The sequence below is a fragment of the Heterodontus francisci genome, chromosome 22 (assembly GCF_036365525.1).
Source record: "Heterodontus francisci isolate sHetFra1 chromosome 22, sHetFra1.hap1, whole genome shotgun sequence".
Taxonomy (NCBI): domain Eukaryota; kingdom Metazoa; phylum Chordata; class Chondrichthyes; order Heterodontiformes; family Heterodontidae; genus Heterodontus; species Heterodontus francisci.
Window position 1 is genome coordinate 34,661,289 of NC_090392.1, and position 22,342 is coordinate 34,683,630.

General features: G+C 43.8%; 6 non-coding genes across 6 annotated transcripts; all 6 read right to left on the reverse strand.

The window, feature by feature from the left end:
* Positions 1-1,921: 1,921 nt before the first annotated feature.
* On the reverse strand, positions 1,922-1,994 carry trnav-cac (transfer RNA valine (anticodon CAC)). The gene has a single exon. It is a non-coding gene; the product is annotated as a tRNA-Val (tRNA).
* Positions 1,995-5,402: 3,408 nt separating this feature from the next.
* trnav-cac (transfer RNA valine (anticodon CAC)) lies at positions 5,403-5,475 on the reverse strand. The gene has a single exon. It is a non-coding gene; the product is annotated as a tRNA-Val (tRNA).
* A 3,408-nt stretch (positions 5,476-8,883) lies between these two features.
* trnav-cac (transfer RNA valine (anticodon CAC)) lies at positions 8,884-8,956 on the reverse strand. Its single transcript has one exon. It is a non-coding gene; the product is annotated as a tRNA-Val (tRNA).
* A 3,409-nt stretch (positions 8,957-12,365) lies between these two features.
* trnav-cac (transfer RNA valine (anticodon CAC)) lies at positions 12,366-12,438 on the reverse strand. The gene has a single exon. It is a non-coding gene; the product is annotated as a tRNA-Val (tRNA).
* Positions 12,439-15,823: 3,385 nt separating this feature from the next.
* trnav-cac (transfer RNA valine (anticodon CAC)) lies at positions 15,824-15,896 on the reverse strand. The gene has a single exon. It is a non-coding gene; the product is annotated as a tRNA-Val (tRNA).
* A 3,409-nt stretch (positions 15,897-19,305) lies between these two features.
* On the reverse strand, positions 19,306-19,378 carry trnav-cac (transfer RNA valine (anticodon CAC)). Its single transcript has one exon. It is a non-coding gene; the product is annotated as a tRNA-Val (tRNA).
* Between the last annotated feature and the right edge of the window lie 2,964 nt (positions 19,379-22,342).

The following is a 22,342-nucleotide window of genomic DNA, read 5'->3' on the forward strand; positions in this document are numbered from 1 at the left end:
CAGCAGTGAAACAGGCCCTTCGGCCCACCGAGTCTGTGCTGACCATCGACCACCCATTTATACTAATCCGACACGAATTCCATATTCCTACCACATCCCCACCTTCCCTATATTTCCCTACCACCTCCCTATACGAGGGGCAATTTATAATGGCCAATTAACCTATCAAGCAGCCAGTCTTTGGCATGTGGGAGGAAACCGGAGCACCCAGAGGAATCCCACGCAGACACAGGGAGAACTTGCAAACACCACGCAGGCAGTGCCCAGAATTGAAAGCGGGTCGCTGGAGCTGTGAGGCTGCGGTGTGAACCACTGCACACGAGAGCGTGCCGGACTGAATATTGAGTTCAATAATTCCAGAGCATGACGGGGCCCCCATTTTACTTTCATTTTTTGTTATTTTTCATTTTTACATTTTTTACATTTTTTTGTATGTTTATTTTATTTCATCTTAGTTTGTTCAGTTTGCTTACCCACTGTTTTTTTTCCTGTTTGTACTTGCTGCTGTTCAATTTTCAGTCCATTAACAGTCCTCTCTGTACTAATGCTTTGTCTTTCAACACACCATTAACATATTGTTTGCCTTTGCTCCATGACCTTCTGGTCAGCTATTCTGTGGCCTTGACCTTTGTTATCTCTTGCTCCACCCCCGCTTTACTTGCTTCTAACCTTTGACATTTCTAATATTTGCCAGTTCTGAAGAAGGGTCACTGAGCCGAAATGTTAACTCTGCTTCTGTCTCCACAGATGCTGCCAGACCTGCTGAGTATTTCCAGAATTTCTTGTTTTTATTTCAGATTTCCAGCATCCACAGTATTTTGCTTTTATTCATGTATATTCTTCCTCAGTTCAATATGAAGGAGCGCTTTGATATTGAGCGGAGCCGCAGTGCATCTCATTTTCAACGCCACCTTGTTAGTGTTCCTGTTACTTGCCGAATGAAGAACAAAATAAAAATGATAATTTGGCAGGTCTGCCTGTTTCCTTAGCTTCAGTTACAGAATCAGCTGTGTCCGTCTTTAAGGGAGGCAAAGTACTCCTAGCGGCTCTGCGTGATGCTGAATAGTTCTGTTAATCGGCATCAATAAATCCAGGTATGTCTCTGTTACTGACTGAACAAAACGCTAATAAGTCTGTGAGCGACTGTCATAACTTAAATAACTTTTACCCCTCTGCGTGTCATGAACCTTTACCCCTTGTCATAATTGCGGCTGCATGTTGAGAGCTGGGTTACCAAGGTGCTTAAGACACCAAGAATCTGCTGCAGCAGTGGTTAAATTGAAAAGGATTTTTGCCCCTTTTACCCAAGAAGAAATGTTCAGGAGGAGCAATTTCCCCCAACTTGTTTCCACCGGAGATTCATCATTGCAACTCAAAGAAAGTTTCAGTCACTTGGGTGTTCTTGAAGAGCTGCTCGGAGGTTCAGTGACCCGGATATCATGTGCCTACGTTTTGCTGAGCCGGTGCTTGGTTGATGGGGAGATTTGGCCCGGGTTGTGCTATATTACCTCCCCGAGATGGCCAGTAACCTGTTGATTGAGGCAGCAGACGCCACTTGCTGCTGACAGCGAGTAATTGGACAGTGCGGGTCAAAATATTGCAGCGTGCCCCTGTCTCAACGACTGTGGAGCTGGTGAAAGTGAATTGCTGATGTGCTTTTGCCTCGTCTGAAATGAGACTAAGATTCGCTGTGACTTAGCAAGCTCGTGTTGCAGGTTTCTATTCTAATCTGAGCCAAATAAAGTGTCACTGCTCGGTTTTGAGGAACTTTCTGCAGCATCAGGACTAGAAAGAGGAGCGAGTGCAAGGCATTTTGCACACAATGTGGAAGAGAAAGAGAGCTTTGAGAAATTGTGTTGTGTTAATGGGGAATGACAATGATTGCATATTTCTTGCGAAGATGTGCGGTTGGTTTTGAAAATGTTTCTGCCCAGTTTCGAAGTGGGGACCTTTTGCGTGTGAGGCAAATGTGATCACCACTACACTACAGAAACTCAACACAGTTACAAGCTGAGGAAGCTGCAAGTATTGTTAAACTGTACAGTCTTAATCGATTTGTGCTGCTTGTTTCATTGAAATGCAATTCCACTGTGACATTTCGCAAGGCTGCAGAGGTATTGACCCAGCCATGGACGATCAGCAGTGCACAACACATCGCCAGTCCATTCAGGCCATCGTACCATTGCCAGTTTTTTGAAAGACTTGCCATTTGGGCCCACTTCCTTCGCTCTGCTTTTCTTTGCCTCTCCTTTCATGCAATTATCCAATTCCCTTTTTTTTTAAACTCTACCTTAAGAAACTAAGTTTGTAAGAGGTGCAGCAGCTGCTGCAGTGTTAATGCACAGTGTGCCATCATTGACAAAGATTCCCTTCCCCAACCACACCAAGACATCCACTTGGGATTCTTGCCAACTTCTGGATTTCATTTCTCATTATTTACTGATTGCACTGACACATATTTGTGTTTTTAAACTCTTTATTTTGATCAAATGAGTCCTTATTTTGCTGAGTTGCTACATACAATGTGATTACCCTCGCAGTAGAATGCATAACAGAGGCAGTTATATAATGGGGGCGAAGCTTCAATGCAGCTATATCATGTCCTGGTTGGACCCCACCTGGAGTCCTCTGCATAGTCTGGGCATGCCAATTTATATAGTATACAAATTGGCCTTGGTATACAGGGCAGTTCAGATCCAGCAGAATGTTTGCAGAGTTCAAATGGTTATATTAGGAAGCTATGTCCCCTCTTCCACAGAGACAGCTGTTGGTTTCCACCTGGTGCCTCACTTGTTTCTGAATTTCAAGGTGTAGAATGAAATCAAGCAACGTAACCCAAGTTTGCAATGCATTCCACGCAATCATCAAACACATCATTCCTGTCTTCCTCACCTTAGCTGCACAGCCCTCGATAAGTTGCAATCCATGTAACACAGGATTTGTTCCAGGTTTAGGCTTTCAGTAGGATTATAATAATATCTGTGCCCTCATCTTGAAATGAGATTCTCAGCAATATCCAACACAAATTGAATTGCACAGATGACAGGCAAATATAAGAAAACAGGTCAGTATGCAACACAATTCCATGGTGCCCATTTTCAGATGCACAATAGTCATCTTTTCCAGCAAAGGAAAGAATTTTTCAGTGAATCATTTGCAAAGTCAGAGTTAATGGCATTTGTGCTTTTCTTTCTTCTTGTTTTGCAACATACTGGCGCCTAAATCCAATTCATGTATATTCATGTTTATTGGGGAGACCAAACGCAGACTGGGTGACCGCTTTGCGGAATACGTCGGCTCAGTCCGCAAGCAGGACCCTGAGCTTCCGGTTGCTTGCCATTTCAAGACTGCCCACTGCTCTCATGCTCACATCTCTATCCTGGGATTGCCTCAGTGTTCCAGTGAACATCAACACAAGCTCGAAAAACAGCATCCCGTTGACCGATTAGATTAGTTTGGTGATACAGCAGTGAAACAGGCCCTTCGGCCCACCGAGTCTGTGCTGACCATCGACCACCCATTTATACTAATCCGACACGAATTCCATATTCCTACCACATCCCCACCTTCCCTATATTTCCCTACCACCTCCCTATACGAGGGGCAATTTATAATGGCCAATTAACCTATCAAGCAGCCAGTCTTTGGCATGTGGGAGGAAACCGGAGCACCCAGAGGAATCCCACGCAGACACAGGGAGAACTTGCAAACACCACGCAGGCAGTGCCCAGAATTGAAAGCGGGTCGCTGGAGCTGTGAGGCTGCGGTGTGAACCACTGCACACGAGAGCGTGCCGGACTGAATATTGAGTTCAATAATTCCAGAGCATGACGGGGCCCCCATTTTACTTTCATTTTTTGTTATTTTTCATTTTTACATTTTTTACATTTTTTTGTATGTTTATTTTATTTCATCTTAGTTTGTTCAGTTTGCTTACCCACTGTTTTTTTTCCTGTTTGGACTTGCTGCTGTTCAATTTTCAGTCCATTAACAGTCCTCTCTGTACTAATGCTTTGTCTTTCAACACACCATTAACATATTGTTTGCCTTTGCTCCATGACCTTCTGGTCAGCTATTCTGTGGCCTTGTCCAATCTACACCTTCTCCTTTGTTATCTCTTGCTCCACCCCCGCTTTACTTGCTTCTAACCTTTGACATTTCTAATATTTGCCAGTTCTGAAGAAGGGTCACTGAGCCGAAATGTTAACTCTGCTTCTGTCTCCACAGATGCTGCCAGACCTGCTGAGTATTTCCAGAATTTCTTGTTTTTATTTCAGATTTCCAGCATCCACAGTATTTTGCTTTTATTCATGTATATTCTTCCTCGGTTCAATATGAAGGAGCGCTTTGATATTGAGCGGAGCCGCAGTGCATCTCATTTTCAACGCCACCTTGTTAGTGTTCCTGTTACTTGCCGAATGAAGAACAAAATAAAAATGATAATTTGGCAGGTCTGCCTGTTTCCTTAGCTTCAGTTACAGAATCAGCTGTGTCCGTCTTTAAGGGAGGCAAAGTACTCCTAGCGGCTCTGCGTGATGCTGAATAGTTATGTTAATCTGCATCAATAAATCCAGGTATGTCTCTGTTACTGACTGAACAAAACGCTAATAAGTCTGTGAGCGACTGTCATAACTTAAATAACTTTTACCCCTCTGCGTGTCATGAACCTTTACCCCTTGTCATAATTGCGGCTGCATGTTAAGAGCTGGGTTATCAAGGTGCTTAAGACACCAAGAATCTGCTGCAGCAGTGGTTAAATTGAAAAGGATTTTTGCCCCTTTTACCCAAGAAGAAATGTTCAGGAGGAGCAATTTAGCCCAACTTGTTTGCACCGGAGATTCATCATTGCAACTCAAAGAAAGTTTCAGTCACTTGGGTGTTCTTGAAGAGCTGCTCGGAGGTTCAGTGACCCGGATATCATGTGCCTACGTTTTGCTGAGCCGCTGCTTGGTTTATGGGGAGATTTGGCCCGGGTTGTGCTATATTACCTCCCCGAGATGGCCAGTAACCTGTTGATTGAGGCAGCAGACGCCACTTGCTGCTGACAGCGAGTAATTGGACAGTGCGGGTCAAAATATTGCAGCGTGCCCCTGTCTCAACGACTGTGGAGCTGGTGAAAGTGAATTGCTGATGTGCTTTTGCCTCGTCTGAAATGAGACTAAGATTCGCTGTGATTTAGCAAGCTCGTGTTGCAGGTTTCTATTCTAATCTGAGCCAAATAAAGTGTCACTGCTCGGTTTTGAGGAACTTTCTGCAGCATCAGGACTAGAAAGAGGAGCGAGTGCAAGGCATTTTGCACACAATGTGCAAGAGAAAGAGAGCTTTGAGAAATTGTGTTGTGTTAATGGGGAATGTCAATGATTGCATATTTCTTGTGAAGATGTTCGGGTTGGTTTTGAAAATGTTTCTGCCCAGTTTCGAACTGGGGACCTTTTGCGTGTGAGGCAAACGTGATCACCACTACACTACAGAAACTCAACGCAGTTGCAGCGCTGAGGAAGCTGCAAGTATTGTTAAACTGTACAGTCTTAATCGATTTGTGCTGCTTGTTTCATTGAAATGCAATTCCACTGTGACATTTCGCAAGGCTGCAGAGGTATTGACCCAGCCATGGACGATCAGCAGTGCACAACACATCGCCAGTCCATTCAGGCCATCGTATCATTGCCAGTTTTTTGAAAGACTTGCCATTTGGGCCCACTTCCTTCGCTCTGCTTTTCTTTGCCTCTCCTTTCATGCAATTATCCAATTCCCTTTTTTTTAAAACTCTACCTTAAGAAACTAAGTTTGTAAGAGGTGCAGCAGCTGCTGCAGTGTTAATGCACAGTGTGCCATCATTGACAAAGATTCCCTTCCCCAACCACACCAAGACATCCACTTGGGATTCTTGCCAACTTCTGGATTTCATTTCTCATTATTTACTGATTGCACTGACACATATTTGTGTTTTTAAACTCTTTATTTTGATCAAATGAGTCCTTATTTTGCTGAGTTGCTACATACAATGTGATTACCCTCGCAGTAGAATGCATAACAGAGGCAGTTATATAATGGGGGCGAAGCTTCACTGCAGCTATATCATGTCCTGGTTGGACGCCACCTGGAGTCCTCTGCATAGTCTGGGCATGCCAATTTATATAGTATACAAATTGGCCTTGGTATACAGGGCAGTTCAGATCCAGCAGAATGTTTGCAGAGTTCAAATGGTTATATTAGGAAGCTATGTCCCCTCTTCCACAGAGACAGCTGTTGGTTTCCACCTGGTGCCTCACTTGTTTCTGAATTTCAAGGTGTAGAATGAAATCAAGCAACGTAACCCAAGTTTGCAATGCATTCCACGCAATCATCAAACACATCATTCCTGTCTTCCTCACCTTAGCTGCACAGCCCTCGAAACGATGCAATCCATGTAACACAGTATTTGTTCCAGGTTTAGGCTTTCAGTAGGATTATAATAATATCTGTGCCCTCATCTTGAAATGAGATTCTCAGCAATATCCAACACAAATTGAATTGCATAGATGACAGGCAAATATAGGAAAACATGTCAGTATGCAACACAATTCCATGGTGCCCATTTTCAGATGCACAATAGTCATCTTTTCCAGCAAATGAAAGAATTTTTCAGTGAATCATTTGCAAAGTCAGAGTTAATGGCATTTGTGCTTTTCTTTCTTCTTGTTTTGCAACATACTGGCGCCTAAATCCAATTCATGTATATTCATGTTTATTGGGGAGACCAAATGCAGACTGGGTGACCGCTTTGCGGAATACGTCGGCTCAGTCCGCAAGCAGGACCCTGAGCTTCCGGTTGCTTGCCATTTCAAGACTGCCCACTGCTCTCATGCTCACATCTCTATCCTGGGATTGCCTCAGTGTTCCAGTGAACATCAACACAAGCTCGAAAAACAGCATCCCGTTGACCGATTAGTTTAGTTTGGTGATACAGCAGTGAAACAGGCCCTTCGGCCCACCGAGTCTGTGCTGACCATCGACCACCCATTTATACTAATCCGACACGAATTCCATATTCCTACCACATCCCCACCTTCCCTATATTTCCCTACCACCTCCCTATACGAGGGGCAATTTATAATGGCCAATTAACCTATCAAGCAGCCAGTCTTTGGCATGTGGGAGGAAACCGGAGCACCCAGAGGAATCCCACGCAGACACAGGGAGAACTTGCAAACACCACGCAGGCAGTGCCCAGAATTGAAAGCGGGTCGCTGGAGCTGTGAGGCTGCGGTGTGAACCACTGCACACGAGAGCGTGCCGGACTGAATATTGAGTTCAATAATTCCAGAGCATGACGGGGCCCCCATTTTACTTTCATTTTTTGTTATTTTTCATTTTTACATTATTTACATTTTTTTGTATGTTTATTTTATTTCATCTTAGTTTTTTCAGTTTGCTTACCCACTGTTTTTTTTCCTGTTTGTACTTGCTGCTCTTCAATTTTCAGTCCATTAACAGTCCTCTCTGTACTAATGCTTTGTCTTTCAACACTACATTAACATATTGTTTGCCTTTGCTCCATGACCTTCTGGTCAGCTATTCTGTGGCCTTGTCCAATCTACACCTTCTCCTTTGTTATCTCTTGCTCCACCCCCGCTTTACTTGCTTCTAACCTTTGACATTTCTAATATTTGCCAGTTCTGAAGAAGGGTCACTGAGCCGAAATGTTAACTCTGCTTCTGTCTCCACAGATGCTGCCAGTCGTGCTGAGTATTTCCAGAATTTCTGGTTTTTATTTCAGATTTCCAGCATCCACAGTATTTTGCTTTTATTCATGTATATTCTTCCTCGGTTCAATATGAAGGAGCGCTTTGATATTGAGCGGAGCCGCAGTGCATCTCATTTTCAACGCCACCTTGTTAGTGTTCCTGTTACTTGCCGAATGAAGGACAAAATAAAATGATAATTTGGCAGGTCTGCCTGTTTCCTTAGCTTCAGTTACAGAATCAGCTGTGTCCGTCTTTAAGGGAGGCAAAGTACTCCTAGCGGCTCTGCGTGACGCTGAATAGTTATGTTAATCTGCATCAATAAATCCAGGTATGTCTCTGTTACTGACTGAACAGAACGCTAATAAATCTGTGAGCGACTGTCATAACTTAAATAACTTTTTCCCCTCTGCGTGTCATGAACCTTTCCCCCTTGTCATAATTGCGGCTGCATGTTAAGAGCTGGGTTATCAAGGTGCTTAAGACACCAAGAATCTGCTGCAGCAGTGGTTAAATTGAAAAGGATTTTTGCCCCTTTTACCCAAGAAGAAATGTTCAGGAGGAGCAATTTCCCCCAACTTGTTTCCACCGGAGATTCATCATTGCAACTCAAAGAAAGTTTCAGTCACTTGGGTGTTCTGCAAGAGCTGCTCGGAGGTTCAGTGACCCGGATATCATGTGCCTCCATTTTGCTGAGCCGGTGCATAGTTGATGGGGAGATTTGGCCCGGGTTGTGCTATTTTACCTCCCCGAGATGGCCAGTAACCTGTTGATTGAGGCAGCAGACGCCACTTGCTGCTGACAGCGAGTAATTGGACAGTGCGGGTCAAAATATTGCAGCGTGCCCCTGTCTCAACGACTGTGGAGCTGGTGAAAGTGAATTGCTGATGTGCTTTTGCCTCGTCTGAAATGAGACTAAGATTCGCTGTGATTTAGCAAGCTCGTGTTGCAGGTTTCTATTCTAATCTGAGCCAAATAAAGTGTCACTGCTCGGTTTTGAGGAACTTTCTGCAGCATCAGGACTAGAAAGAGGAGCGAGTGCAAGGCATTTTGCACACAATGTGCAAGAGAAAGAGAGCTTTGAGAAATTGTGTTGTGTTAATGGGGAATGTCAATGATTGCATATTTCTTGCGAAGATGTTCGGGTTGGTTTTGAAAATGTTTCTGCCCAGTTTCGAACTGGGGACTTTTTGCGTGTGAGGCAAACGTGATCACCACTACACTACAGAAACTCAACGCAGTTGCAGCGCTGAGGAAGCTACAAGTATTGTTAAACTGTACAGTCTTAATCGATTTGTGCTGCTTGTTTCATTGAAATGCAATTCCACTGTGACATTTCGCAAGGCTGCAGAGGTATTGACCCAGCCATGGACGATCAGCAGTGCACAACACATCGCCAGTCCATTCAGGCCATCGTACCATTGCCAGTTTTTTGAAAGACTTGCCATTTGGGCCCACTTCCTTCGCTCTGCTTTTCTTTGCCTCTCCTTTCATGCAATTATCCAATTCCCTTTTTTTTTAAACTCTACCTTAAGAAACTAAGTTTGTAAGAGGTGCAGCAGCTGCTGCAGTGTTAATGCACAGTGTGCCATCATTGACAAAGATTCCCTTCCCCAACCACACCAAGACATCCACTTGGGATTCTTGCCAACTTCTGGATTTCATTTCTCATTATTTACTGATTGCACTGACACATATTTGTGTTTTTAAACTCTTTATTTTGATCAAATGAGTCCTTATTTTGCTGAGTTGCTACATACAATGTGATTACCCTCGCAGTAGAATGCATAACAGAGGCAGTTATATAATGGGGGCGAAGCTTCACTGCAGCTATATCATGTCCTGGTTGGACCCCACCTGGAGTCCTCTGCATAGGCTGGGCATGCCAATTTATATAGTATACAAATTGGCCTTGGTATACAGGGCAGTTCAGATCCAGCAGAATGTTTGCAGAGTTCAAATGGTTATATTAGGAAGCTATGTCCCCTCTTCCACAGAGACAGCTGTTGGTTTCCACCTGGTGCCTCACTTGTTTCTGAATTTCAAGGTGTAGAATGAAATCAAGCAACGTAACCCAAGTTTGCAATGCATTCCACGCAATCGTCAAACACATCATTCCTGTCTTCCTCACCTTAGCTGCACAGCCCTCGATAAGTTGCAATCCATGTAACACAGGATTTGTTCCAGGTTTAGGCTTTCAGTAGGATTATAATAATATCTGTGCCCTCATCTTGAAATGAGATTCTCAGCAATATCCAACACAAATTGAATTGCACAGATGACAGGCAAATATAAGAAAACAGGTCAGTATGCAACACAATTCCATGGTGCCCATTTTCAGATGCACAATAGTCATCTTTTCCAGCAAAGGAAAGAATTTTTCAGTGAATCATTTGCAAAGTCAGAGTTAATGGCATTTGTGCTTTTCTTTCTTCTTGTTTTGCAACATACTGGCGCCTAAATCCAATTCATGTATATTCATGTTTATTGGGGAGACCAAACGCAGACTGGGTGACCGATTTGCGGAATACGTCGGCTCAGTCCGCAAGCAGGACTCTGAGCTTCCGGTTGCTTGCCATTTCAAGACTGCCCACTGCTCTCATGCTCACATCTCTTTCCTGGGATTGCCTCAGTGTTCCAGTGAACTTCAACACAAGCTCGAAAAACAGCATCCCGTTGACCGATTAGATTAGTTTGGTGATACAGCAGTGAAACAGGCCCTTCGGCCCACCGAGTCTGTGCTGACCATCGACCACCCATTTATACTAATCCGACACGAATTCCATATTCCTACCACATCCCCACCTTCCCTATATTTCCCTACCACCTCCCTATACGAGGGGCAATTTATAATGGCCAATTAACCTATCAAGCAGCCAGTCTTTGGCATGTGGGAGGAAACCGGAGCACCCAGAGGAATCCCACGCAGACACAGGGAGAACTTGCAAACACCACGCAGGCAGTGCCCAGAATTGAAAGCGGGTCGCTGGAGCTGTGAGGCTGCGGTGTGAACCACTGCACACGAGAGCGTGCCGGACTGAGTATTGAGTTCAATAATTCCAGAGCATGACGGGGCCCCCATTTTACTTTCATTTTTTGTTATTTTTCATTTTTACATTTTTTACATTTTTTTGTATGTTTATTTTATTTCATCTTAGTTTGTTCAGTTTGTTTACCCACTGTTTTTTTTCCTGTTTGTACTTGCTGCTGTTCAATTTTCAGTCCATTAACAGTCCTCTCTGTACTAATGCTTTGTCTTTCAACACACCATTAACATATTGTTTGCCTTTGCTCCATGACCTTCTGGTCAGCTATTCTGTGGCCTTGTCCAATCTACACCTTCTCCTTTGTTATCTCTTGCTCCACCCCCGCTTTACTTGCTTCTAACCTTTGACATTTCTAATATTTGCCAGTTCTGAAGAAGGGTCACTGAGCCGAAATGTTAACTCTGCTTCTGTCTCCACAGATGCTGCCAGACCTGCTGAGTATTTCCAGAATTTCTTGTTTTTATTTCAGATTTCCAGCATCCACAGTATTTTGCTTTTATTCATGTATATTCTTCCTCGGTTCAATATGAAGGAGCGCTTTGATATTGAGCGGAGCCGCAGTGCATCTCATTTTCAACGCCACCTTGTTAGTGTTCCTGTTACTTGCCGAATGAAGAACAAAATAAAAATGATAATTTGGCAGGTCTGCCTGTTTCCTTAGCTTCAGTTACAGAATCAGCTGTGTCCGTCTTTAAGGGAGGCAAAGTACTCCTAGCGGCTCTGCGTGATGCTGAATAGTTATGTTAATCTGCATCAATAAATCCAGGTATGTCTCTGTTACTGACTGAACAAAACGCTAATAAGTCTGTGAGCGACTGTCATAACTTAAATAACTTTTACCCCTCTGCGTGTCATGAACCTTTACCCCTTGTCATAATTGCGGCTGCATGTTAAGAGCTGGGTTATCAAGGTGCTTAAGACACCAAGAATCTGCTGCAGCAGTGGTTAAATTGAAAAGGATTTTTGCCCCTTTTACCCAAGAAGAAATGTTCAGGAGGAGCAATTTAGCCCAACTTGTTTGCACCGGAGATTCATCATTGCAACTCAAAGAAAGTTTCAGTCACTTGGGTGTTCTTGAAGAGCTGCTCGGAGGTTCAGTGACCCGGATATCATGTGCCTACGTTTTGCTGAGCCGCTGCTTGGTTTATGGGGAGATTTGGCCCGGGTTGTGCTATATTACCTCCCCGAGATGGCCAGTAACCTGTTGATTGAGGCAGCAGACGCCACTTGCTGCTGACAGCGAGTAATTGGACAGTGCGGGTCAAAATATTGCAGCGTGCCCCTGTCTCAACGACTGTGGAGCTGGTGAAAGTGAATTGCTGATGTGCTTTTGCCTCGTCTGAAATGAGACTAAGATTCGCTGTGATTTAGCAAGCTCGTGTTGCAGGTTTCTATTCTAATCTGAGCCAAATAAAGTGTCACTGCTCGGTTTTGAGGAACTTTCTGCAGCATCAGGACTAGAAAGAGGAGCGAGTACAAGGCATTTTGCACACAATGTGCAAGAGAAAGAGAGCTTTGAGAAATTGTGTTGTGTTAATGGGGAATGTCAATGATTGCATATTTCTTGCGAAGATGTTCGGGTTGGTTTTGAAAATGCTTCTGCCCAGTTTCGAACTGGGGACCTTTTGCGTGTGAAGCAAACGTGATCACCACTACACTACAGAAACTCAACACAGTTACAGCGCTGAGGAAGCTGCAAGTATTGTTAAACTGTACAGTCTTAATCGATTTGTGCTGCTTGTTTCATTGAAATGCAATTCCACTGTGACATTTCGCAAGGCTGCAGAGGTATTGACCCAGCCATGGACGATCAGCAGTGCACAACACATCGCCAGTCCATTCAGGCCATCGTACCATTGCCAGTTTTTTGAAAGACTTGCCATTTGGGCCCACTTCCTTCGCTCTGCTTTTCTTTGCCTCTCCTTTCATGCAATTATCCAATTCCCTTTTTTTTTAAACTCTACCTTAAGAAACTAAGTTTGTAAGAGGTGCAGCAGCTGCTGCAGTGTTAATGCACAGTGTGCCATCATTGACAAAGATTCCCTTCCCCAACCACACCAAGACATCCACTTGGGATTCTTGCCAACTTCTGGATTTCATTTCTCATTATTTACTGATTGCACTGACACATATTTGTGTTTTTAAACTCTTTATTTTGATCAAATGAGTCCTTATTTTGCTGAGTTGCTACATACAATGTGATTACCCTCGCAGTAGAATGCATAACAGAGGCAGTTATATAATGGGGGCGAAGCTTCACTGCAGCTATATCATGTCCTGGTTGGACGCCACCTGGAGTCCTCTGCATAGTCTGGGCATGCCAATTTATATAGTATACAAATTGGCCTTGGTATACAGGGCAGTTCAGATCCAGCAGAATGTTTGCAGAGTTCAAATGGTTATATTGGGAAGCTATGTCCCCTCTTCCACAGAGACAGCTGTTGGTTTCCACCTGGTGCCTCACTTGTTTCTGAATTTCAAGGTGTAGAATGAAATCAAGCAACGTAACCCAAGTTTGCAATGCATTCCATGCAATCATCAAACACATCATTCCTGTCTTCCTCACCTTAGCTGCACAGCCCTCGATAAGTTGCAATCCATGTAACACAGGATTTGTTCCAGGTTTAGGCTTTCAGTAGGATTATAATAATATCTGTGCCCTCATCTTGAAATGAGATTCTCAGCAATATCCAACACAAATTGAATTGCACAGATGACAGGCAAATATAAGAAAACAGGTCAGTATGCAACACAATTCCATGGTGCCCATTTTCAGATGCACAATAGTCATCTTTTCCAGCAAAGGAAAGAATTTTTCAGTGAATCATTTGCAAAGTCAGAGTTAATGGCATTTGTGCTTTTCTTTCTTCTTGTTTTGCAACATACTGGCGCCTAAATCCAATTCATGTATATTCATGTTTATTGGGGAGACCAAACGCAGACTGGGTGACCGCTTTGCGGAATACGTCGGCTCAGTCCGCAAGCAGGACCCTGAGCTTCCGGTTGCTTGCCATTTCAAGACTGCCCACTGCTCTCATGCTCACATCTCTTTCCTGGGATTGCCTCAGTGTTCCAGTGAACATCAACACAAGCTCGAAAAACAGCATCCCGTTGACCGATTAGATTAGTTTGGTGATACAGCAGTGAAACAGGCCCTTCGGCCCACCGAGTCTGTGCTGACCATCGACCACCCATTTATACTAATCCGACACGAATTCCATATTCCTACCACATCCCCACCTTCCCTATATTTCCCTACCACCTCCCTATACGAGGGGCAATTTATAATGGCCAATTAACCTATCAAGCAGCCAGTCTTTGGCATGTGGGAGGAAACCGGAGCACCCAGAGGAATCCCACGCAGACACAGGGAGAACTTGCAAACACCACGCAGGCAGTGCCCAGAATTGAAAGCGGGTCGCTGGAGCTGTGAGGCTGTGGTGTGAACCACTGCACACGAGAGCGTGCCGGACTGAATATTGAGTTCAATAATTCCAGAGCATGACGGGGCCCCCATTTTACTTTCATTTTTTGTTATTTTTCATTTTTACATTTTTTACATTTTTTTGTATGTTTATTTTATTTCATCTTAGTTTGTTCCGTTTGCTTACCCACTGTTTTTTTTCCTGTTTGTACTTGCTGCTGTTCAATTTTCTGTCCATTAACAGTCCTCTCTGTACTAATGCTTTGTCTTTCAACACACCATTAACATATTGTTTGCCTTTGCTCCATGACCTTCTGGTCAGCTATTCTGTGGCCTTGTCCAATCTACACCTTCTCCTTTGTTATCTCTTGCTCCACCCCCGCTTTACTTGCTTCTAACCTTTGACATTTCTAATATTTGCCAGTTCTGAAGAAGGGTCACTGAGCCGAAATGTTAACTCTGCTTCTGTCTCCACAGATGCTGCCAGACCTGCTGAGTATTTCCAGAATTTCTTGTTTTTATTTCAGATTTCCAGCATCCACAGTATTTTGCTTTTATTCATGTATATTCTTCCTCGGTTCAATATGAAGGAGCGCTTTGATATTGAGCGGAGCCGCAGTGCATCTCATTTTCAACGCCACCTTGTTAGTGTTCCTGTTACTTGCCGAATGAAGAACAAAATAAAATGATAATTTGGCAGGTCTGCCTGTTTCCTTAGCTTCAGTTACAGAATCAGCTGTGTCCGTCTTTAAGTGAGGCAAAGTACTCCTCGCGGCTCTGCGTGACGCTGAATAGTTATGTTAATCTGCATCAATAAATCCAGGTATGTCTCTGTTACTGACTGAACAAAACGCTAATAAGTCTGTGAGCGACTGTCATAACTTAAATAACTTTTACCCCTCTGCGTGTCATGAACCTTTACCCCTTGTCATAATTGCGGCTGCATGTTAAGAGCTGGGTTATCAAGGTGCTTAAGACACCAAGAATCTGCTGCAGCAGTGGTTAAATTGAAAAGGATTTTTGCCCCTTTTACCCAAGAAGAAATGTTCAGGAGGAGCAATTTCCCCCAACTTGTTTCCACCGGAGATTCATCATTGCAACTCAAAGAAAGTTTCAGTCACTTGGGTGTTCTTGAAGAGCTGCTCGGAGGTTCAGTGACCCGGATATCATGTGCCTCCGTTTTGCTGAGCCGCTGCTTGGTTTATGGGGAGATTTGGCCCGAGATGGCCAGTAACCTGTTGATTGAGGCAGCAGACGCCACTTGCTGCTGACAGCGAGTAATTGGACAGTGCGGGTCAAAATATTGCAGCGTGCCCCTGTCTCAATGACTGTGGAGCTGGTGAAAGTGAATTGCTGATGTGCTTTTGCCTCGTCTGAAATGAGACTAAGATTCGCTGTGATTTAGCAAGCTCGTGTTGCAGGTTTCTATTCTAATCTGAGCCAAATAAAGTGTCACTGCTCGGTTTTGAGGAACTTTCTGCAGCATCAGGACTAGAAAGAGGAGCGAGTGCAAGGCATTTTGCACACAATGTGCAAGAGAAAGAGAGCTTTGAGAAATTGTGTTGTGTTCATGGGGAATGTCAATGATTGCATATTTCTTGCGAAGATGTTCGGGTTGGTTTTGAAAATGTTTCTGCCCAGTTTCGAACTGGGGACCTTTTGCGTGTGAGGCAAACGTGATCACCACTACACTACAGAAACTCAACACAATTGCAGCGCTGAGGAAGCTGCAAGTATTGTTAAACTGTACAGTCTTAATCGATTTGTGCTGCTTGTTTCATTGAAATGCAATTCCACTGTGACATTTCGCAAGGCTGCAGAGGTATTGACCCAGCCATGGACGATCAGCAGTGCACAACACATCGCCAGTCCATTCAGGCCATCGTACCATTGCCAGTTTTTTGAAAGACTTGCCATTTGGGCCCACTTCCTTAGCTCTGCTTTTCTTTGCCTCTCCTTTCATGCAATTATCCAATTCCCTTTTTTTTTAAACTCTACCTTAAGAAACTAAGTTTGTAAGAGGTGCAGCAGCTGCTGCAGTGTTAATGCACAGTGTGCCATCATTGACAAAGATTCCCTTCCCCAACCACACCAAGACATCCACTTGGGATTCTTGCCAACTTCTGGATTTCATTTCTCATTACTTACTGATTGCACTGACACATATTTGTGTTTTTAAACTCTTTATTTTGATCAAATGAGTCCTTATTTTGCTGAGTTGCTACATACAATGTGATTACCCTCGCAGTAGAATGCATAACAGAGGCAGTTATATAATGGGGGCGAAGCTTCACTGCAGCTATATCATGTGCTGGTTGGACCCCACCTGGAGTCCTCTGCATAGTCTGGGCATGCCAATTTATATAGTATACAAATTGGTCTTGGTATACAGGGCAGTTCAGATCCAGCAGAATGTTTGCAGAGTTCAAATGGTTATATTAGGAAGCTATGTCCCCTCTTCCACAGAGACAGCTGTTGGTTTCCACCTGGTGCCTCACTTGTTTCTGAATTTCAAGGTGTAGAATGAAATCAAGCAACGTAACCCAAGTTTGCAATGCATTCCACGCAATCATCAAACACATCATTCCTGTCTTCCTCACCTTAGCTGCACAGCCCTCGATAAGTTGCAATCCATGTAACACAGGATTTGTTCCAGGTTTAGGCTTTCAGTAGGATTATAATAATATCTGTGCCCTCATCTTGAAATGAGATTCTCAGCAATATCCAACACAAATTGAATTGCATAGATGACAGGCAAATATAGGAAAACAGGTCAGTATGCAACACAATTCCATGGTGCCCATTTTCAGATGCACAATAGTCATCTTTTCCAGCAAAGGAAAGAATTTTTCAGTGAATCATTTGCAAAGTCAGAGTTAATGGCATTTGTGCTTTTCTTTCTTCTTGTTTTGCAACATACTGGCGCCTAAATCCAATTCATGTATATTCATGTTTATTGGGGAGACCAAACGCAGACTGGGTGACTGCTTTGCGGAAGACATCGGCTCAGTCCGCAAGCAGGACCCTGAGCTTCCGGTTGCTTGCCATTTCAAGACTGCCCACTGCTCTCATGCTCACATCTCTATCCTGGGATTGCCTCAGTGTTCCAGTGAACATCAACACAAGCTCGAAAAACAGCATCCCGTTGACCGATTAGTTTAGTTTGGTGATGCAGCAGTGAAACAGGCCCTTCGGCCCACCGAGTCTGTGCTGACCATCGACCACCCATTTATACTAATCCGACACGAATTCCATATTCCTACCACATCCCCACCTTCCCTATATTTCCCTACCACCTCCCTATACGAGGGGCAATTTATAATGGCCAATTAACCTTTCAAGCAGCCAGTCTTTGGCATGTGGGAGGAAACCGGAGCACCCAGAGGAATCCCACGCAGACACAGGGAGAACTTGCAAACACCACGCAGGCAGTGCCCAGAATTGAAAGCGGGTCGCTGGAGCTGTGAGGCTGCGGTGTGAACCACTGCACACGAGAGCGTGCCGGACTGAATATTGAGTTCAATAATTCCAGAGCATGACGGGGCCCCCATTTTACTTTCATTTTTTGTTATTTTTCATTTTTACATTTTTTACATTTTTTAGTATGTTTATTTTATTTCATCTTAGTTTGTTCAGTTTGCTTACCCACTGTTTTTTTTTCCTGTTTGTACTTGCTGCTGTTCAATTTTCAGTCCATTGACAGTCCTCTCTGTACTAATGCTTTGTCTTTCAACACACCATTAACATATTGTTTGCCTTTGCTCCATGACCTTCTGGTCAGCTATTCTGTGGCCTTATCCAATCTACACCTTCTCCTTTGTTATCTCTTGCTCCACCCCCGCTTTACTTGCTTCTAACCTTTGACATTTCTAATATTTGCCAGTTCTGAAGAAGGGTCACTGAGCCGAAATGTTAACTCTGCTTCTGTCTCCACAGATGCTGCCAGTCGTGCTGAGTATTTCCAGAATTTCTTGTTTTTATTTCAGATTTCCAGCATCCACAGTATTTTGCTTTTATTCATGTATATTCTTCCTCAGTTCAATATGAAGGAGCGCTTTGATATTGAGCGGAGCCGCAGTGCATCTCATTTTCAACGCCACCTTGTTAGTGTTCCTGTTACTTGCCGAATGAAGAACAAAATAAAATGATAATTTGGCAGGTCTGCCTGTTTCCTTAGCTTCAGTTACAGAATCAGCTGTGTCCGTCTTTAAGGGAGGCAAAGTACTCCTTGCGGCTCTGCGTGACACTGAATAGTTATGTTAATCTGCATCAATAAATCCAGGTATGTCTCTGTTACTGACTGAACAAAACGCTAATAAATCTGTGAGCGACTGTCACAACTTAAATAACTTTTTCCCCTCTGCGTGTCATGAACCTTTCCCCCTTGTCATAATTGCGGCTGCATGTTCAGAGCTGGGTTATCAAGGTGCTTAAGACACCAAGAATCTGCTGCAGCAGTGGTTAAATTGAAAAGGATTTTTGCCCCTTTTACCCAAGAAGAAATGTTCAGGAGGAGCAATTTCCCCCAACTTGTTTCCACCGGAGATTCATCATTGCAACTCAAAGAAAGTTTCAGTCACTTGGGTGTTCTTTCAGAGCTGCTCGGAGGTTCAGTGACCCGGATATCATGTGCCGACGTTTTGCTGAGCCGGTGCTTGGTTGATGGGGAGATTTGGCCCGGGTTGTGCTATTTTACCTCCCCGAGATGGCCAGAAACCTGTTGATTGAGGCAGCAGACGCCTCTTGCTGCTGACAGCGAGTAATTGGACAGTGCGGGTCAAAATATTGCAGCGTGCCCCTGTCTCAACGACTGTGGAGCTGGTGAAAGTGAATTGCTGATGTGCTTTTGCCTCGTCTGAAATGAGACTAAGATTCGTTGTTACTTAGCAAGCTCGTGTTGCAGGTTTCTATTCTAAACTGAGCCAAATAAAGTGTCACTGCTCGGTTTTGAGGAACTTTCTGCAGCATCAGGACTAGAAAAAGGTGCGAGTACAAGGCATTGTGCACACAATGTGCAAGAGAAAGAGGGCTTTGAGAAATTGTGTTGTGTTCATGGGGAATGTCAATGATTGCATATTTCTTGCGAAGAAGTTTGGGTTCGTTTTGAAAATGTTTCTGCCAAGTTTCGAACTGGGGAGCTTTTGCGTGTGAGGCAAACGTGATCACCACTACACTACAGAAACTCAACACACTTACAGCGCTGAGGAAGCTGCAAGTATTGTTAAACTATACAGTCTTAATCGATTTGTGGTGCTTGTTTCATTCAAATGCAATTCCACTGTGACATTTCGCAAGGCTGCAGAGGTATTGACCCAGCCATGGACGATCAGCAGTGCACAACACATCGCCAGTCCATTCAGGCCATCGTACCATGGCAGTTTTTTGAAAGACTTGCCATTTGGGCCCACTTCCTTAGCTCTGCTTTTCTTTGCCTCTCCTTTCATGCAATTATCCAATTCCCTTTTTTTAAAACTCTCCCTTAAGAAACTAAGTTTGTCAGAGGTGCAGCAGCTGCTGCAGTGTTAATGCACAGTGTGCCATCATTGACAAAGATTCCCTTCCCCAACCACACCAAGACATCCACTTGGGATTCTTGCCAAGTTCTGGATTTCATTTCTCATTATTTACTGATTGCACTGACACATATTTGTGTTTTTAAACTCTTTATTTTGATCAAATGAGTCCTTATTTTGCTGAGATGCTACAAACAATGTGATTACCCTCGCAGTAGAATGCGTAACAGAGGCAGTTATATAATGGGGGCGAAGCTTCACTGCAGCTATATAATGTCCTGGTTGGACCCCACCTGGAGTCCTCTGCATAGTCTGGGCATGCCAATTTATATAGTATACAAATTGGCCTTGGTATACAGGGCAGTTCAGATCCAGCAGAATGTTTGCAGAGTTCAAATGGTTAGATTAGGAAGCCATGTCCCCTCTTCCACAGAGACAGCTGTTGGTTTCCACCTGGTGCCTCACTTGTTTCTGAATTTCAAGGTGTAGAATGAAATCAAGCAACGTAACCCAAGTTTGCAATGCATTCCACGCAATCATCAAACACATCATTCCTGTCTTCCTCACCTTAGCTGCACAGCCCTCGAAACGTTGCAATCCATGTAACACAGCATTTGTTCCAGGTTTAGGCTTTTTGTAGGATTATAATAATATCTGTGCCCTCATCTTGAAATGAGATTCTCAGCAATATCCAACACAAATTGAATTGCATAGATAACAGGCAAATATAGGAAAACAGGTCAGTATGCAACACAATTCCATGGTGCCCATTTTCAGATGCACAATAGTCATCTTTTCCAACAAATGAAAGAATTTTTCAGTGAATCATTTGCAAAGTCAGAGTTAATGGCATTTGTGCTTTTCTTTCTTCTTGTTTTGCAACATACTGGCGCCTAAATCCAATTCATGTATATTCATGTTTATTGGGGAGACCAAACGCAGACTGGGTGACCGCTTTGCGGAATACGTCGGCTCAGTCCGCACGCAGGACCCTGAGCTTCCGGTTGCTTGCCATTTCAAGACTGCCCACTGCTCTCATGCTCACATCTCTATCCTGGGATTGCCTCAGTGTTCCAGTGAACATCAACACAAGCTCGAAAAACAGCATCCCGTTGACCGATTAGTTTAGTTTGGTGATACAGCAGTGAAACAGGCCCTTCGGCCCACCGAGTCTGTGCTGACCATCGACCACCCATTCATACTAATCCGACACGAATTCCATTTTCCTACCACATCCCCACCTTCCCTAGATTTCCCTACCACCTCCCTATACGAGGGGCAATTTATAATGGCCAATTAACCTATCAAGCAGCCAGTCTTTGGCATGTGGGAGGAAACCGGAGCACCCAGAGGAATCCCACGCAGACACAGGGAGAACTTGCAAACACCACGCAGGCAGTGCCCAGAATTGAAAGCGGGTCGCTGGAGCTGTGAGGCTGCGGTGTGAACCACTGCACACGAGAGCGTGCCGGACTGAATATTGAGTTCAATAATTCCAGAGCATGACGGGGCCCCCATTTTACTTTCATTTTTTGTTATTTTTCATTTTTACATTATTTACATTTTTTTGTATGTTTATTTTATTTCATCTTAGTTTGTTCAGTTTGCTTACCCACTGTTTTTTTTCCTGTTTGTACTTGCTGCTCTTCAATTTTCAGTCCATTAACAGTCCTCTCTGTACTAATGCTTTGTCTTTCAACACACCATTAACATATTGTTTGCCTTTGCTCCATGACCTTCTGGTCAGCTATTCTGTGGCCTTGTCCAATCTACACCTTCTCCTTTGTTATCTCTTGCTCCACCCCCGCTTTACTTGCTGCTAACCTTTGACATTTCTAATATTTGCCAGTTCTGAAGAAGGGTCACTGAGCCGAAATGTTAACTCTGCTTCTGTCTTCACAGATGCTGCCAGTCGTGCTGAGTATTTCCAGAATTTCTTGTTTTTATTTCAGATTTCCAGCATCCACAGTATTTTGCTTTAATTCATGTATATTCTTCCTCGGTTCAATATGAAGGAGCGCTTTGATATTGAGCGGAGCCGCAGTGCGTCTCATTTTCAACGCCACCTTGTTAGTGTTCCTGTTACTTGCCGAATGAAGAACAAAATAAAATGATAATTTGGCAGGTCTGCCTGTTTCCTTAGCTTCAGTTACAGAATCAGCCGTGTCCGTCTTTAAGGGAGGCAAAGTACTCCTAGCGGCTCTGCGTGACGCTGAATAGTTATGTTAATCTGCATCAATAAATCCAGGTATGTCTCTGTTACTGACTGAACAAAACGCTAATAAATCTGTGAGCGACTGTCATAACTTAAATAACTTTTTCCCCTCTGCGTGTCATGAACCTTTACCCCTTGTCATAATTGCGGCGGCATGTTAAGAGCTGGGTTATCAAGGTGCTTAAGACACCAAGAATCTGCTGCAGCAGTGGTTAAATTGAAAAGGATTTTTGCCCCTTTTACCCAAGAAGAAATGTTCAGGAGGAGCAATTTCACCCAACTTGTTTCCACCGGAGATTCATCATTGCAACTCAAAGAAAGTTTCAGTCACTTGGGTGTTCTGCAAGAGCTGCTCGGAGGTTCAGTGACCCGGATATCATGTACCTCCGTTTTGCTGAGCCGGTGCATAGTTGATGGGG